We start from the raw sequence: 14,419 nt of genomic DNA on the forward strand, positions 1-14,419 counted from the left end.
GCCTTCCGGGTCGCCGCAGCCGAGGCCTTCCGGGTCGCCGCAGCCGAGGCCTTCCGGGTCGCCGCAGCCGAGGCCTTCCGGGCGCCGCAGCCGAAGCCTTCTGGGCGCCGCAGCAGCCATCTTGGGATCTTGTCCGTTTTTTAACAGGGTAATTTGTTCTTTTGCTATTGAGTCGAAGGAGCTTCTTATATATTTTGAATATTAACTATTTATCATATATATGGTCTGCAAATATTTTCTCCCATTCTGTAGTTTGCATTTTCACTCTGTCAGTTGTTTATTTTGCTATGGAGAACCTTTTTAGTTTGATCTCGTCCTAAATGCCTATTTTTGCTTTCATTGCCAGTGCTTTTGGTGTCATATATAAGAAGTCATTGCCAACACCAATGTCATAAGCTTTCCTTTATGTTTTCTACTAGAAGTTTTAGTTTCAGGTCTTTTATTTAAGTCTTTAATCTATTTTGAGTTTTATGTATAAAGTTTAAATTTCATTCTTTTGCGCGTGGCTATCCAGTTGTCCAACACCATTTGTTGACGAGAATGTCCTTTCCCCATTGTATATCCTTGGCATCCTTGTCAAGATAAGTTTACAAGGTAAGTTTCTGGGCTCTCTATTATGTTACATTGATTTATATGTCTGTCTTTATGCAAATACCAATTTATTTTAATTATTATAGAAAGCCTGATGCCTCCAGGCTTTGCTCTTATTTCTGAAGACTGTTTTGGCTATTTGGGGTCCTCTGTGATTCAATATAAATTTTAGAATTCTATTCCTGTAGAAAAATGCCACTGGGTTTTTGTTAGGAATACATTAAGTCTATAAATCGCTTTTGGTACTGTGGACATCTTAACAAGCATAAGTCTTTTAATCCATAAGTACAGTATGTCTTACCATTTATTTGTATCTTCTTTAATTTCATCAATTTTAAAAATAGTTTTTGATGTACAATTTTTCCAGCATCATGATTACATGTATTTTAAATATTATAATTTTCTTAATGGAAATGGAATTATTTTCTTAATTTTTATTTCAAATGGTTTCTAACTAGTATATGGAAATTGAACTGATTTTTTATATAAACTGTGGTGACTGGCAAGATGGCCAAATACGAACAGCTCTGGTCTGCAGCTCCCAGCGAGATTAACCCAGAAGTTGGGTGATTTCTGCATTCCCAACTGAGGTACCTGACTCATCTCATTGGGACTGGTTAGACAATGGGTGCAGCTCACAGAGGGAGAGCCAAAGCAGGGTGAGGCATTGCCTCATATGGGAAGCACAAGGGGTAGGGGAACTCCCTCCACTAGCCAAGGGAAGCTGTGAGGGACTGTGCTGTGAGGAATGGTGCACTTTGGCCCAGACAGTATGCTTTTCCCATGGTCTTTGCAACCTGCAGACCAGGAGATTCCCTTGGGTGCCTATGCCACCAGGGCCCTGGATTTCAAGCACAAAACTGGGTGGCTGTTTGGGCAGACACTGAGCTAGCTGCAGGAGATTTTGTTCATACCCAGTATACCTGGAATGCCAGTGAGACAGAACTGTTCGCTTCTCTGGGAAAGGAGCTGAAGCCAGGGAGCCAAGAGATTTAGCTCAGTGGATCTCACCCCCACAGAGCCCAGCAAGCTAAGACCCACTGGCTTGAAATTCTCGCTGCCAGAATAGCAGTCTGAAGTCAACCTGGGATGCTTGAGCTTGTTGGGGTAGGGCGGCCCCCATTACTGTGGCTTGAGTAGGCAGTTTTCCCCTCACAGTGTAAACAAAGCTGCCAGGAAGTTCGAACTGGGCAGAGCCCACCACAGCTCGGCAAAGCCACTGTAGCTAGACTACCTTTCTAGATTCCTCCTCTCTGGGCAGTGCATCTATGAAAGTAAGGTAGCAGCCCAGTCAAAGACTTATAGATAAAACTCCAATTTCCCAGGGTCAGAGCACCTGGTGGAGTGGCCAGCTGTGGGCACAGCTTCAGTAGGCTTAAATGTTCCTGCTTACCAGCTCTGAAGAGAGTGGTGGACCTCCCAGCACAGCACTCAAGCTCTGCTAAGAGATAGACTGCCTTCTCAAATGGGTCCATGACCCCCATGCTTCTTGACTGGGAGACACCTCTCAGTAGAGGTCGACAGACACCTCCTACGGGAGAGCTCTGGCTGGCATCTGGCAGGTGCCCCTCTGGGACAAAGCTTCCAGAGGAAGGAACAGGCAGCAATCTTTGCTGTTCTGTAGCCTCTGCTGGTGATATCCAGGCAAACAGGGTCTGGAGTGGACCTCCAGCAAAATCTAGTAGACCTGAAGAAGGGCCTGCCTGTTAGAAGGAAAACTAACAAGCAGAAAGGAATAGCATCAACATTAACAAAAATAATGTCCACACAGAAACTCCACCTGAAGGTCGCCAACACCAGAGACCAAAGGTAGATAAATCCACGAAGATGAGGAAAAACCAGTGCAAAAAGGCTGAAAATTCCAAAAACCAGAATGCCTCTTTTCCTCCAAAGAATCACAACTCTTCAACAGCAAGGGAACAAAACTGCATGAAGAATGAGTTTGATGAATTGACAGAAGTAGGCTCTGGAAGGTGGGTAATAACAAACTCCTCTGAGCTAAAGGAGCATGTTCTAATTCAATTCAAGGAAACTAAGAACCTTGAAAAAGGTTAGAGGAACTTGTAACTAGAATAACCAGTTTAGAGAAGAACATAAATGGCCTGATGGAGCTAAAAAACACAGTACAAGAACTTCATGAAGTATACACATTATCAACAGCTGAATCAATGAAGCAGAAGAAAGGATATCAGAGGCTGAAAATCAACTTAATGAGATAAAGTGTGAATATAATATTAGAGAAAAAAGAATGAAAAGAAACAAAGCCTCTGAGAAATAGGGGGCTATGTGAAAAGACTCAACCTACATTTGATTGGTATACCTGAAGGTGACGGGGAGATTGGAACCAAGTTGGAAAACACACTTCAGGTTATTATCCAGGAGAATTTTCCCAAACTAGCAAGACAGGCCAACATTCAAATTCAGGAAATACAGAGAACACCACAAACATACTCCTCGAGAAAAGCAACCCTAAGACACATAATTGTCAGATTCACCAAGGAAAAATGTTAAGGACAGCCAGAGAGAAAGGTCGGGTTACCCACAAAAGGAAGCCCATCAGACTAACAGTGGATCTGTTGGCAGAAACCCTTCAAGCCAGAAGAGAGTGGGGGCCAATATTTGACATTCTTAAAATAATTTTCAACCCAGAATTTCATATCCAGCCAAACTAGCTTCATAAGTGAAAGAGAAATAAAATTCTTTACAGACAGGCAAATGCTGAGAGATTTTGTCACCACTAGGTCTGCATTACAAGAAATCCTGAAGGAAGGACTAAATATGGAAAGGAAAAACTGGTACTAGCCACTGAAAAAACATACCAAATTGTAAAGACCATCAATACTATGAAGAAACTGTTTCAATGAACAGGCAAATTAACCAGCTAGCATTATAATGACAGGATCAGATTCACACATAACAATATTAACCTTAAATGTAAATGGGCTAAATGCCCCAATTAAAAAACTGGATAAAGAGTCAAAAAATTGGATAAAGAATCAAGACTCATTGTTGTGCTGTATTCAGAAAACCCATTTCATGTGCAAAGACACACATAGGCTCAAAATAACGGGATAGAGAAATATTTACCAAACAAATGGAAAGGAAAAAAAGCATGGGTTGCAGTCCTAGTCTCTGATAAAACAGACTTTAAACCAACAAAGATCAAAAGAGACAAAGAAGACCATTTCAGAATAATAAAGGGATCAATGCAACAAAAAGAGCTGACTATCCTAAATACATATGCATCCAATAGAGAAGTAAAGATTCATAAAGCAAGTGCTTAGAGACATACAAAGAGACTTACACTCCCGCACAATAGTGGGAGACTTTAACACCCCACTGTCAATATTAGACAGATCAACAAGACAGAAAATTACCAAGGATATTCAGGACTTGAACTCAGCTCTGGAGCAGCAGACCTAATAGACATCTACAGAACTCTCCACCCCAAATCAACAGAATACCACATAATTGGAAGTAAAACACTCCTCAGCAAATGCAAAACAATGAAAATCATAACAGTCTCTCAAATTACAACTCAGGATTAAGAAACTCACTCAAAATTGCACAACTACATGGAAACTGAGCAAACTGCTCCGGAATGACTGCTAGGTAAATGACAAAATTAAGACAGAAATAAATAAGTTGTTTGAAACCAAGGGAGAACAAAGACATAATGTACCAGAATCTCTGAGACACAGCTAAAACAGTGTTTAGAGAGAAATTTATAGCACTAAATGCCCACAGGAGAGAGCAGGAAAGATCTAAAATCAACACTCTAACATCACAATTAAGACAACTAGAGAAGCAAGAGCAAACAAATTCAAAAGCTAGCAGAAGACAAGCAATAACTAAGATCAGAGCAGAACTGAAGGAGATGGAGACACACACACACACACACAAAAAACCCCTTCAAAAAAAATCAATGAATCCAAGAGGTGGTTTTTTTGAAAAGATCAACAAAATAAATAGACTGCTAGTCAGACTAATAAAGAAGAAAAGGGAGAAGAATCCAATCGACACAATAAAAATGATAAAGGGGATATCATCACTGATCCCACAGAAATACAAACTATCATTAGGTAATTCTATAAACACCTCTACACAAACTAGAAAATCTAGAATAAATGGATAAATTTCTGGACACATACACCCTCCCAAGATTAAACCAGACAGAAGTCAAATCTATGACTAGACCAATAACAAGTTCTAAAATTGAGGCAGTAATTAATAGCTTACCAATCAAAAAAGCCCGGGATGAGGTGGATTCATAGAGGTACAAAGAGAAGCTGGTACTGTTCTTTCTGAAACTATTCCAAACAATAGAAAAAGAGGGAATCTTCCCTAACTCATTTTATGAGGCCAGCATCATCCCATTACCAAAACCTGGAAGAGACATAATAAAAAAAGAAAATTTCGGGCCAATATCCCTGATGAGCATTGATGCAAAAAGCCTCAATAAAATACTGGCACAGTAGCACATCAAAAAGCTTACCCACCACGATAAAGTCAGCTTAATCCCTGGGATACAAGGCTGGTTCAACATATGCAAATCAATAAACATAATTCATCATATAAACAGAATCAATGACAGAAACCACATTATTATCTCACTAGAAGCAGAAAAGGCCTTCAATAAAATTCAACACTCCTTAATGCTAAAAACTCTCAATAAACTATCTCAAAATAACAAGAGCTATTTATGACAACGTATCTTAAAATAACAAGAGCTATTTACGACAATGTATCTCAACAAGAGCTATTTATGACAGACCCACTGCCAATATCACACTAAATGTGCAAAAGCTGGAAGCATTCCCTTTGAAAATTGGCACAAGACAAGGATAACCTCTCTCGCCACTCCTATTCAACATAGTATTGGAAGTTCTGGCCCAGGAAATCAGGCAAGAGAAAGAAATAAAGGGCATTCAAATTGGAACAGAGGAAGTCAAATTGTCTCTGTTTGCAGATAACATAATTGTGTATTTAGAAAATTCCATCGTGTCAGCTCCAAATCTCCTTAAGCTGATAAGCAACTTCAGCAGTCTCAGGATACAAAATCAATGTGCAAAAATCACAAGCATTCCTATACACCAATAATAGACAAACAGAGAGCCAAATCATAGGTGAACTCCCATTCACAATTGCTACAAAGAGAATAAAATACCTAGGAATACAACTTACAAGGGATGTGAAGGACCTGTTCAAGGAGAACTACAAACCTCTGCTCAAGGAAATGAGAGGACACAAACAAATGGAAAAACATTCCATGCTCATGACTAGGAAGAATCAATATCATGAAAATGGCCATACCGCCGAAAGTAATTTATAGATTCAATGCTATCCCCATCAAGCTACCATTGACTTTTTTCACAGAATCATAAAAAACTACTTTAAATTTCATATGGAAGCAAAAAAGAGCCCATATAGCCAAGACAATCCTAAGCAAAAAGAACAAAGCTGGAGGTATCACACTACCTGACGTAAAACTATACTACAAGTCTACAGTAACAAAAACAGCAAGATACTGGTACCAAAACAGCTATGTAGACCAATGGAATTGAACAGAGGCCTCAAAAATAACACTGAACATATATAACCATCTGATCTTTGACAAATCCGACAAAAACAAGCAATGGGGAAATGATTCCCTATTTAATAAATTATATGGGAAAACTGGCTAGCCATATGCAGAAAACTGAAAACTGTAAGGCTCCTTCCTTACACCTTATACAAAAATTAACTAAAGATGGATTAAAGATTTAAATATAAAACCTAAAACCATAAACACCATCCAATAAAATCTAGGCAATACCATTCAGGACATAGGCATGGGCAAAGACTTCATGACTACAACACCAAAAGCAGTGGCAACAAAAGCCACAGTTGACAAATGGAATCTAATTAAACTAAAGAACTTCTGCACAGTAAAAAAAAACTATCATCAGTGTGAACAGGCAACCTACAGAATGGGAGAACATTTTTTTTGTAATCTATCTGTCTGACAAAGGACTAATACCCAGAATCTACAAAGACTTAAACAAATTTACAAGTAAAAAAGAAACAACCCCATCAAAAAGTGAGTGAGGGATATGAACAGATAATTCTCAAAAGAAACATTTATGTGGCAAACAAACATGAAAAAAAGCTCATCGTCACTGGTCATTAGAGAAATGCGAATCAAAGCCACAATGAGATACTATCTTATGCCAATTAGAATGATGATCATTAAAAAGTCAGGAAACAACAGATGCTGGAGAGGCTGTGGACAAATAGGAACGCTTTTACACTGTTGATGGGAGTGTACATTAGTTCAACTATTGTGGAAGACAGTGTGGAGATTCCTTAAGGATCTAGAACCAGAAATATCATTTGACCGAGCAATCCCATTACTGGGTATATACCCAGAAGACTATAAATCATTCTACTATAAAAACACATGCACACATGTTTATTGCAGCACTCTTCACAATAGCAAAGACTTGGAACCAACCCAAATGCCCATCAATGATAGATTGGATAAGGAAAATGTGGCATATGTACACGATGGAATACTATGCAGCCATAAAAAGGATGAGTTCATGTCCTTTGCAGGGACATGGATGAAGCTGGAAACCATCATTCTCAGGAAACTAACACCAGAACAGAAAATCAAACACTGCATATTCTCACTCATAAGTGGGAGCTGAACAATGAGAACACATGGACACAGTGAGGGAACATCACACACTGGGCCTGGGGGCTAGAGGAGGGATAGCATAAGGAAAAATACATAATGTAGATGACAGGTTGATGGGTGCAGCAAACCACTATGGAACGTGTAACAAACCTGTNACAAATACCTAATGCATGCAGGGCTTAAAACCTAGATGATGGGTTGACGAGGGCAGCAAACCACGATGGCACATGTATACCTACATAACAAACCTGCATGTTCTACACATATATCCCAGAATTTAAAGTATAAAGAAAAAGAAAAAAATGAAGGAGCAAAAATGTATCACAATAATACAGTATAAAAACATCGAATAAAAAACCTTTAATACATATATGAAAGTCTTGTGAGAAAATACCAAAAATGTGTCAACACTAAAAGCTATGAAGGACTGATAACCCACAAGGAATATAGCCATTCGGTACAAAAAGTATAAGAACACTTAATTAATAATTCTTTATCAACTACTCTGACTATATGTATGTGTACTGTAATGCTGAATGCCTGATTCAGTCTTTATAAATACATTCATTTTGCTCTTTAAGGATAAAACTTCTTTATGATGCACACAATATTTCTCCTTTCTTATGGTCAGCAATCACAGATATGACAGAAAATCCATACAGTAGAAAATATTTTATGAAAACAGCATTGTAAAGTTTTATTTGTTTATATATTTTTATAAGTGATAAGTTGCCATGAAAGGTCTATTCAGTAAAAGCCCAATTTTAAATATAGTAGCTATCTATTATATTCATGTTTTACCTTTACAGTGAGCATGTGTGGACAAGGGACTAAGAACTAACCCAAGAAAGAATGTACAACACCTCTCTGCCTGAGGCCTGAAGAAATGACAGTCACAGGGATTCAGTTATCCCATATGTTCATTCACATTTTTTCCTATTTGTGGTTTTTAGGCTAGAATATAGAATAAGTAACTCCATCTACAGGCAGACCAAAATTTCATTAACTTAAAAAAAATCTGTATAAAATTTTTATTCACATAGACAAAAATCACTTTAAATATTTTCAGACACTCAGCTCCACTAAAACTTATCTAGGTGATGATCATTCTAATGATAATGAGAAGACTGAGGCACAAGTCAAGTAAATGACTTGCCCCACCCTAACACAAAGTATCAATATGAAAAGCAAATAAAGGAATTATAAATAATATTTTCAGATGCCTTCAACTAGGTATAGTTAATAATAAAATGGTTGTCTAAGTCAGCCTTTTCCCCCTTCTCCTCTTGTAAGTCACATAAAAGCAACAAGGAGGAAAAAGCAATCCCCCAAATTTTATTTTTCCAAGCTGAGGAAGATGTAATTTACATTTTCAAAATTATGTGTATGGGCTACAAAAGGCTGACATTGGGCCAAATTGATGCAGATAGACTGAGAAATCATGTAAAAAGTATCAAGAGGATTCAGAAAAACATAGTCCATTGCACACAGGGGGATCAAAGGCAAGAATAAGAATAACAGCCACATTTTCGTCAGAAACAATAGATGAGAGAAAACAACAGCACAAAATGACATTTTTAGAGTGCTGAAAGTAAAAATCAGCCAACCTAGAATACCAGTGAGAATATTTTGCAAAAATGAAGGTAAACCAAAAATCCATGATAGAATTCTCAGTAAAAGGAAGCTGAGAGAATTCTTTCACCTTGAAGCAAATGCTGGAGAAAGTATTTCAAGCTAAAAGAAAAGGATGTCAGTTGGGAACTCGTACCAAAAAACAGATCCAAAAGAAGAATGAATCACTGATATGGTAAATTATTTGTGAACAAATATGAAATATGTTTTCTTTACTTAATTTATTTAAAAGCAAATTGATTATTAAAAGCAAAAATATTAATAATATAGAATAATTAGAAGTAAAAATATGAAAACAATAGCAGAAAAGGATTCTACATGTTCTATATAATGTGATGTTCTTATATGAAAGGTAGTTTAATATTATTTCAACTTGAACTGTAATAAATTACAGCTAAAAATTGCAATCACTAGAGCAATCAATAAAAAATACAAAGTTATAGATAAAATATTAAAAAGTACTTGATTATCCCCCAAGAAACCATGACAAAAAGCAGAGGGGAAAGTAGAAAACAAAAAGAAGATGGTAAACCTAAACCCAGCATACGAATAATTATATTAAATGTAAATGGAATGAGTACTCAAACTAAAAGGAGGATTTGTTGGATACAAATTTTTGAATTTTTTGAATAATAATGTAAGTTACAAATATGTACTGTCTATAAGGAATACACTTCAAATATAAAGACACAGGCAGACTGAAAATAAAATGTGGGAAAAAAATATACCACACGAACACCAACCAAAAGAAATCTGGGATATTAGCAATTGAACAAAGTAGTCTTTAAGAAAAAGAGCATTACCAGATATTTAAAATTTCATAATTGTAAAAGAGTCAATCAAAAAGGTGTAACAATGTTAATTGTATAGAAAATCCTAAAGAATTTATGAAAAACCTTATTATAGCTAACATATTAATTCAGCAACAATACAGGATACAAGATCAACACATAAAAGTCAGTTGTATTTCCATACACTAAAAAGAAATGATGCTAAGAGAAAATTAAGAAAAAAAAATCATTCACAAGGAGAATCAAAAGAGTAAAACACTTAGGAATGCATTTAACTAAGAAAGTGCAATACTTGAATAGTGAAATGAAAGCTATAAAACTGCTGAAAAAATTAATGGAACCTAAATAAATGGAAAAAATCCCACATTCATGAAATTGACAGCTTAATACTATTCAGATGGCAATATTATCCAAAGTGATCTATAGATTCAATATAATCCCAATAAAAATCCCAGTGACCTTTTTTTTTTTTTGCATAAATGGAAAAGCTCATCCTAAAATTCATGTGGAATTGCAAATGACTTTAAAAAGCCAATACAATCTTGAAAAAGAAAAATTTGGAGGGCGCATAGATTCTGATTTCAAAACCTACTACAAATCTACGATAATCAGTACAGTGTGGTACTGGCATAAAAATAGACCTATAAGTCAGTGTAATAGAATTGAGAACCCAGAAATAAACCCACGCATTTATGGTTAATTGGTTTTTGACAAAGATGAGACAGGCATTCAACAGGGAAAATATAGTCTCATTAACAAATGGTGCTGGGGCAACTGGGTATGTACATGCAGAAGTGTAAAGTTGGTTCCCTACTTCACAACTTCAAAAAAATCACCTATAAAAGAATAAAACTCTTAGAAAAAAAAATAGGAGTAAATCTTCTTGACCTTAGATTTAACAATAGTTTTTAAGAAATGATACCGAAAGCACAAGCCACAAAAGAAAAAAAATAGATGTTAGATTTTATCCAAATTAGAAGATGTTATTTATCAAAGGACACTATCAGGAAAGTAAAAAACAAAACAACAGAAAAAAAACACCTAAAGAATAGAAAGAAACATTTACAAATCACATGTCTGATAACAAATAAGTTTCTAGCATCCAGAATGTATATGGAACTCTTACAATTTAGCAACAAAAAGACAAATAGCTTTATGCTTTCTATGATGGCTAAAATAGAATAAAGTACAAATGGAAAGCTAAAGTTGATAAGGATGTGGAGAAATTGGAATGCTCATACATCGCTTGGAATGTAAAATCATGCAGCCATAGTTTGGCAGTTTCTTAAATGTTTAGCCATTAATTTAACATACAATTCAGTAATTCTTAGATATCTCTCTAAAAGAAATGAAAACAAATATTCATATGAATGGATATATAACAGTAAACTGAAAAGATCCTTGCCCCATGGAGCTTGTATTCTAGCCTGGGAGAAAGACAATGAGCAAATAAATATGTACAGTAATGTCAGATAGGGACTGATAAGTACTATTGAAAAGAAATAAAACAGTAGAGAGGACAGAGAGTGATAGGCATGAAAGTAGATAAGGGTGGAATGATGCATTAATAGGTACTTAATCGTTGTGAATGATTGAATGCGTGATTTTAAAGCAATGTATTTTTTTTTTAAGCAAGGCATTGTGTAAACTCTATTCAGGGAAAATTATTCTGGCTACCTGGGCAGGAAAGAAGAAAGGATAAAGGCAGAGAGATCAGTCATGTGGTCATCACAGCAGTCCAAGTGCCTAAAACTAGGGATTCGAAGGGAGCTGAAGCCCAGGCAATGGCAATGGACCTGAGACATAGCAGGGGAAACAAGTTTGGTGGGTGTGGGGATAGAGGTGACCAGCTGCATCAGGACACGGTGGGGAAGGTCTAGGACTCTGACAGGCTACCTCTTTACCTCTCTACCACCCACTCCTGCCCCAGCTCATCCCCATTTCCCAAGTCATGGCAGCTGTTTGGGCTGCCACGCTCTGCTGTAGTGAGAGGGAAACCAGCCGTGGTAGGTGAGGGGCCAACTTCTGTCCGTATACTGCCCCACTGAAGGCAGGGTGGGCCTGTGATGGGTTAGGGAATTGCATCTTTTTACAGGGGATAATGTCTGGGGCAGACGAAACCTCCCTCAAAACAAATATTTTTTTAATTTTTTATATAAATTTTTTAGATACAGAGTCTTACTCTGTTGCCCAGGCTGGAGTGCAGTGGCACAGTCCTAGCTCACTGCATCCTCAAACTCCTGGGCTCAAGCGATCCCCCTGCCTCAGCTTCCTCAGCAGCTGGGACTGCAGGTTTCTACCACCATGCCTGACTAATTTTTAAAACTGTTTAAGGAGATGAGGTTTCACTGTGTTGCTCAGGCTGGTATTAAACTCCTGGCCTCAAGTGATCCTCTTGCCTCAGCCTCCCAAAGTGATGAGATTGCAGGCATGAGCCACCACACTCAGCCAAAGTAAATTTTAATTGATGTCTACAACCACTTAGGGAGCATTCCAGCTTAGCTGTGTTATCGGATCTGAAGAGTGATTTAGTCATGGTTCACAGCCTGTCTGCAGTCAGCAGTGAGATCTGTCATATCTACTGAAGAGAGCTGGAAGCACCATAAATTCATTAGCAAGACTTGATTTTGTGCCAGTGGACATGTAAAAACCCCAAAGTTTGAACTTAAGGTGGTTCCTGGCACTCAGCAGCCTCACAGCTGTTTGGATCCACTTCCTTATGAGGTTTAGCCATGCCCAGAGAAGTAGGTAAATATTCCCTGGTGTACTGTCCTGGCAGAGAGAAAAGATGTGAGTGGAAGGTGGTGAAGTGTTTAACACAGCTTCCAGACTCAGACATTCAAAGGCTACACTGTTTAGGACTGAGACTCTTCTGAGCCAAGTGACCCTTTCACATGGCGACTGTCCCCATGGTACTTTCCACATTATCCAGCAGTGGCCAGAGGTGATGAGGGAGGAACCACAGATTAAAGTTCTATTTAAGTGTTGCAAGAGCTTCCCCCTACCCCCACAAAAGACTCAGGGCATTTTAAAATGTACGAGCTCATATCTAAGGCCTTTTTGTACTTACCTGCCTATCTACCTGTAGCTAAAGACAAGTATGTGGATAAGCTAAGGATCCTACTGGAAAACGGTACAATGAAGTGGTTAAAAGGACCAGGTTTTTGGAGTCAGCCTACCTGGGTCTCAGCTCTGCTATTTATTAGTTGCATGACCTTGAACAAGTTACTTAATTTTCCTCTCTCTCAGCAATTTTTTAAACTTCAAACTGGGAATGATAATAATAATAGCAATTTGATAGCATTGTGAAGAGGATTGAAGGCGTAGAAATACTGTACTTACTTTCTTTAGAACAATCTTTAAGTGGTTAGAACCATGTCTGACAAATGAATAAAACAACAGATGTTAGCTACTTATTAAATGTTTAAGTCACTTAAATATTCCAAAATCAAGAAGAAAGAGATGAATTAGGCAATATACCAACTTCACAGCATTCACACAAAATTGTAGGGATGAGAGTCTATGCTCACTCCTCCCTGGACCCTTAAAAATAGATTCAGATCATACACGCATAGGATACCCCAAATCCTAGTCTTGGTCACAGCTATGTCTTGTGCCCTGACAAATGCATTCTCACTGCCCTTTCCTGTCTGCCAAGCTGTCTGCTGTCCCTGCCTCTTTCCTGACCTTCCTAGATGTGGCTTTGCAATCTGCCTTTCCTCTGACACTCTCTGGACATGCTCCCCTGATTTACTGGTTTTTCCTTCATGGGAGTTGACGTATGAGCTTCTGCTCCTTCATCCATCATAGTGTCAGCTGAGAGCTGCTTGTGCCTCATAGGACAGGGAATGCAGCCAGCATCTCTCTGATGGCAAAGGGATTGGACAGGTAGAAGTTTCTCATGTTATTAAGAAACTAAAAGGTAACTTCTCATTGTCTTCTATTTTTTAAGACATTGAAAGACAACTAGCCTATATTAATAAAAAGGAAGATGTATAAACCATGTGATAAAGATTTTACTAAAGAAGTTACATACAGTGTTTGCAAGCCTAAAAGTTTGAAAGGATGCATTATTAATTATTTCAAACCCTCACTTTTCTTATTCATTTTTTGAACTAGAGTTGTCAGAGACTGATAATGCTTAGATGTACGCTTAACATTTTTAAGGTGGAACCAAACTACAATATCAGACCCTTCTAAATATTTGAAATGTTATAAGTCAAACTAACCAAATGTTAAATATGTTTTTCACTTCTGCATTGACAAATATATCTTTCTAATTTTTGGAAAGGCCAAATTCAAATAGTTTCTTTATTCCTTATATTCCACACTTGAACATGGCCATGATGAAAGGGCTGTTCCCCACCCCTTCCCTACTGTGGCTCAGACTTGCACTACCAAGAAATTTACAACCATGCATACCTAGAGACACTCATTCCACATATCTAAATGTCATCCACAATGCCCCAAGGCAGCCCTCAATTAGCCAGAGTCCTAGGCAGACAGAGTCTGTCCTCAGGAGAACCAACCTGGGAAAAGAGACCTGTACCAGCTCTGAAAGTGTGATTGGAGCCAGTTGGGCAGGAAATTCCTGGGTCCTGAGTACACAGTGAGAGACCTGGGTCAGGGCCTTAGGTAGTCCTGCACCCCCAGCTTGGTTTTCCTTTTACCCCAAGCCTGGAGGCGTCAGCTTGCGGAAGACAAGAGCAGATCCTGCTTCACCCTG

At 37.9% G+C, this 14,419-nt stretch overlaps 1 pseudogene; it reads right to left on the reverse strand.

Moving 5' to 3' along the window:
• LOC108302619 overlaps positions 1-120 on the reverse strand; it is a 1,304-nt pseudogene extending 1,184 nt beyond the window's left edge.
• Between the last annotated feature and the right edge of the window lie 14,299 nt (positions 121-14,419).

The sequence above is a fragment of the Cebus imitator genome, unplaced genomic scaffold (assembly GCF_001604975.1).
Source record: "Cebus imitator isolate Cc_AM_T3 unplaced genomic scaffold, Cebus_imitator-1.0 Scaffold42, whole genome shotgun sequence".
Classification (NCBI taxonomy): domain Eukaryota; kingdom Metazoa; phylum Chordata; class Mammalia; order Primates; family Cebidae; genus Cebus; species Cebus imitator.